The following is a 4,821-nucleotide window of genomic DNA, read 5'->3' on the forward strand; positions in this document are numbered from 1 at the left end:
TGGACCACTCTCTCTGCTTCCACTTCCTGTGGTCTGTTCTCACACAAGAGCTGGAACAAAAGGCCGGGTCTGATCAGTCCTCTGCCTAGAACCCTCCAAAGACTCCCCGCCTCAGAGGAAAAGCCAATTCTTACAGGAGCTACTGGGCCCCAGGTTGGCTCTCAGACCTCGCTCCTATCATTCATTCAGCCCAGCCGGGCTCACTCTTGCCTTGGGCCTTCGCATTGCTGTTCCTACTGCCTGGAGTGCTCTTCCCAGACATCTGCATGGCTCAGGCCCTCTCTGTCTTCAGGTCTCTGCTTCCTCACCTTATTGGAGGGGTATTCTCTGACAAATATAGAAAACACACCCACCTGCTGTACCCTGCATGCCCTCCCTCTCCTGCTTGCCTGCCCTCGTCACCATCTGACACACTATATTTCACTTGGCTGTTTATCGTTTGTCTTCCCCCATGAGGATGGTAGCTGTGTCCATGAGGACAGCCCACAGTTGCCATCTTTATTATTGCACTGGCCCCTGCAAGGGTGGGTCCCCTACCATCCAGGCAGACCCCTAGGACCTCTATGGGGTTTAGAACCTCTTGAGTTCTCACCTAGTAGGAAAACCATGGGGCTTCCCTAGTGGCTCAGGTGGTAAAGATTCAGCCTGCAATGTGGGAGATCTGGATTTGATCCCTGGGTCAGGAAGATCCCCTGGAGAAGGGAACGGCTACCCACTCCAGTTTTCTTACCTGGGAAATCCATGAACAGAGAAGCCTGGCAGGCTACAGTCCATGGGATGGCAAAGAGTCGGACACAACCGAGCGACTAACACTTTCACCAGACCCTGAGCCTTCTGGAAGGAGAGCATGTGGGTTCAAGGAGTCCACCCAGGCCCAGCAGGGTGGGACCGGAGGCCTGAAGTTCAGTCTCTGCTCTGCCACTAACTCTGTTCTCTCTGGGCCTGACTTTTCTCATGTGAAAGATGGGGAGCCATAGGGTTACTGGTGGGTGCAATGTGAAAGAGATGACCCTGTGAAGAGCGGCTGGGACACAGTGGGGGCGCCTATCCCCTTCAGGATTTGCTTGGCTAGTCTTTTTTTTTATATATAAAAAAAGATATTAAAAATTATATCTTTATTTGGCTGCACTGAGTCTTAACTGCCGCATGTGGGATCCTCGATCTTCCTTGTGACATGTGAGATCTTTAGCTGTGGCGTGCAAACTCTTGGTTGCAGCATGTGGGATCTAGATCCCTGATCAGGGATCGAACCCAGGCCCCCTGCATTGGGAGTTCGGAGTCTTAGCCCCTGGACCACCAGGGAAGTCCTTGAGCAAGTCTTCTCATCCACCTACCCATCTGTCTGTCTGTCCACCCACCCAGCCAGCCACCCTGCCAAATGTTTCTGAGCACCCTCTCTGTGCCAGGCACCATGCCAGCTGGAGGCCATGGAGGAGGCGGCTGACCTCCAGGGGCTTACGATTTCCCCGGGGAGACCCACTGCAGAGAAGTTCACACCTGTGAGTTTGTGAGCAGACAGGACCACTGCAGTTGAAACCCGACGGTGGGATCCCCAGTGAGCCAAGCTGAGTGGTACTGAGAAAGGGGACTCTGCCCTGCCCACCTCGTGCCCACAAGGCGATGAGATCATGGTGACCACTGTGGGAGGTTGGTCAGCACAGAGGCCAGGGACTGCTGTGTGGGCCTTGGACATGGAAGCGTGTCCTTTGAAGCTTTCCTTGTTATCCTCAGTCTCTGAAAACCCAAGTGAGGGGACCTGCTCTGAGAGGCTCTGGAAGGCAGAGGCTGCAGAGCAAGGGCCCGCGGGGCAGATGGCGGCTGGACACAGACGCTGCTCTGGGCTGACAGCCATGTGTCAGCCTGGGCCATGCCCACATCAGTCTGCCACCAGGGCCACGTCCAGTTCCTCAGGTACTGGCTCCCCTCGGTGCCACCCTGGAACCTGGCCAGGACCCCGGAGTGGACGGGCTGCCCACACAGCCTGGCTCAGCCATGCCAGGCTGCCACTGGAGGGAGCAGAGGCTGAGCCAACAAGGGCGGAGTCGGGAGACGGCCAGAGGCTGGGGATGCCGAGCCTCAGCTTGGAGGGCTCACAGGGCCCTGGGTGACAGTCACAGGACAACGAAAGAGGCAGAGACACCGAGCTGGGAAACCGCCACAGCTCTGGAGACAGAGCTTCGTCAGCCCCCTTTATATTCCCGTGCCTCTGTAAAAGGGGTGGTATCAGGACCTGCTTCATCTCAGGGGTTTCCATGAGGATGAAATGGGGATGTCCACAGGAGCCCTGGGCACTGTGCTGGGCGGGAAAAGTGCTCAATAAGCGCATTACTAATGACAGGGCTGGGGTGGGGGTGGAGGGCTGCCCCACTGTTCCTAGAACGGTTGGGACAAGGCAGCCTCAGGGCTGGGGGAGGTCGGAGTGCCCTGAGGCACCCCCTACAGGCCTCCTTCACCTCTCCAGCTCCTTCCTCCAGCTTCCAGACCCTGGCAATGTTCTGGGCACCCTCCACAGCCTTCTTCCCAAGCACAGAAACCTTTCCTGAGGCGCCTGTTATGTCTGGAGAGGGGGACGTCCACCACCCTTGATGGACACGGTTTGCCTGAAGAAGCCTGGAGAGATCTAGAAGGCGAGGCTGTGAGGTTGGCTAGCTCTCACAGTGACAGGAATCCGGCTGGAGGTGGGGGGAGGGCCTGGGGCTGCAGCTGACAGACTAGGGCACCTCTACATCACCTATTTGCATAAGGTAAAAATATCCGGGGAGCGCAATCACAGGCCACCAAGGGGCTGATTAGTGGTGTCTGGCGAGTGACAGGAGGAGGGCAGGGCAGGCGGGGGAGGCTGGCTGGGGCCCTGGGGAGGGGAGAGGAGGGCAAGGGAGGGAGCCGGGCCTGTCTGCAGTGAAGAGGTCCAGAGCCCGGCGGGGCGGAAGGGGCAGAGGGGCCCCTTCAGTACTGAGGCAGCTCGGGGGCTGACACCAAAGGCCAAAGGGTGCCTGTGGACCCTCCGTCACACTACCAGGCACCCTTTGAGTCCCAGGGAAGCCAAGAGCTTCCACCTCGGTATCAGCCAAGCCTCCTCGGTAACAAATGTCTCTCGGCCAGTGTCTGGGTAGAAAGCTGAGGCCGAGGACTGGTGGCGTGAGTGGACTAGGCTGAAACGGCCTTGGCAGAGCAGCTGAGTCCCTGGATGATAAGGCGAAGGAGCTGATGGAGACGCCTGACTGGCAAGCGATGGGCTCAGAGCTGACTAAGCACCAACCAGTCTACACCACCCGCGGGGCTGGGGCTGCCCCCAACCCTGCCTCCGCCAGTATCCAGGAGGAAGTTTCTCATCACCTGACTGTTCTAAGTGCGACAGGCCCTGGGGGTGGAAGGAAAAGAGCATGGGGCGGGGGCAGGCACCAGGCGTAGGGCAGGTGCTGCCCTGACTCCAGTCTCCTGAGGGCTCTGCAGCCACGGGACAAAAATGGGGAGCAATTCCCAAAGTCACGACAGAACCCTGGTCTCAAAGTGGGGGAGAGGCTTGCTCAAGGCTCCACTGCTCCTACCGGTATAAACACTGCCTCCCTCCCCCTTCCATCAGGACTCCTTTTCCTGTCACCCGAGTCTCACAGGTGGGATGAACCAAGCAGTGAAGTTCTGTTTTTCACAAGGGGAAACTGAGGCTCAGGTAGGCCCATAAGCAGCAGAGTAGGGAGACCCCCTCCGTGAGGATCACTGCCCAGTGGGCGGCAGGGAAGGGTTCTACAGGGAGAGCACGAGGCCCCCTCCTGCCTCCTGCAGCCCAGAGAGGGAGGCTGTTTGGGAGAACGGGCCCCACCAACCTGTTCTTTCAGCTACTTCTTTCTCCAGCTCCAGACCCCACCCCATAAGTATGGACAGAAGCTTCAGGTGAGTGGCTGGCCCCAGGCAGGGAGATGTAGAGCCATCAAGAGTCTGGGGGTGGGGGCATTCCTGGCCCCCTGGCCCTATAGGAGAGGTCATAAATATAGCAGCCTGGGGCTGAGAATCTGCTGGAGCCAGGCTGTCGATTCTCATCACCCCATTCAATGCTCACAAGTAGCCTATCCCCATTACAGACTGGAAGGTTCAGAGAGGGTGCACGGCTCACCTAGCAGGTCTGTGGGTAGAACTGGAGCCCAGAGGCAGCACTGTCTGCTTCTCTTGGCCTGAGGTTGGGGATGTTGGGCTCTGGCCCATCTGGGGAACCGTGCCCAGCACAGTGCTGGGGGAGGGGACTGGGGGAGGGAGTCTAATCCTCCCCACCATGGGTGTCTGGGTCTGGGCACTGGGCCATATCAGCAGGGCTGCTCCCCAGGACTGCTGAGACCTTGCCAAGGCAGGCCCTCCCCCATCCTGAGGGCGTGTCTAGGAAGGAGCCACCAGATCAATAATGTGCATTAAGCAGTCTCAGGGTAGGGGCAAGCCTCAGCTACCCCACAGCCAGCTCCTCCAGGCTCAGATCAGTGGAGCCCCCTCCCACCCGGCCTTATCAGACCCCACACGATAAGAGCAATCGCTCCTGGCTCAGCTCTGCTTCTGTCATCCCACTTTCTCTGCAGGCCAGGCAGACCCTGGCAGGATTGCCCAGACAGGCACAAAAGGTGTCTTGTCAGGCCTGTCAGCAGTGGACACAGACCTTTCACGGTGTCCTGGGACCAGTTACGGGGGCCCCAAGCCAGGCCGCCCTGTCCTTGGTGGACCATTTACTTCCTTTAGAGGCAGCATGGTTCATATTTAAGTGGTTTGAGAACACACTTGCTCTCCTGGGGCTCAAATCTAAGCCCTCAAGATGGGACAGCTATAGGTGGGGAAGGGGCT

General features: G+C 58.3%; 1 protein-coding gene across 1 annotated transcript in view; it reads right to left on the reverse strand.

Annotated features, from left to right (window-relative positions):
- MMP15 (matrix metallopeptidase 15 (membrane-inserted)) overlaps window positions 1-4,821 on the reverse strand; it is a 21,204-nt gene that overhangs the window by 9,617 nt on the left and 6,766 nt on the right. The gene's annotated exons all lie outside the window — the stretch shown is intronic.

The sequence above is a fragment of the Bison bison genome, unplaced genomic scaffold (genome assembly GCF_000754665.1).
Source record: "Bison bison bison isolate TAMUID 2011002044 unplaced genomic scaffold, Bison_UMD1.0 scf7180017864473, whole genome shotgun sequence".
NCBI lineage: Eukaryota > Metazoa > Chordata > Mammalia > Artiodactyla > Bovidae > Bison > Bison bison.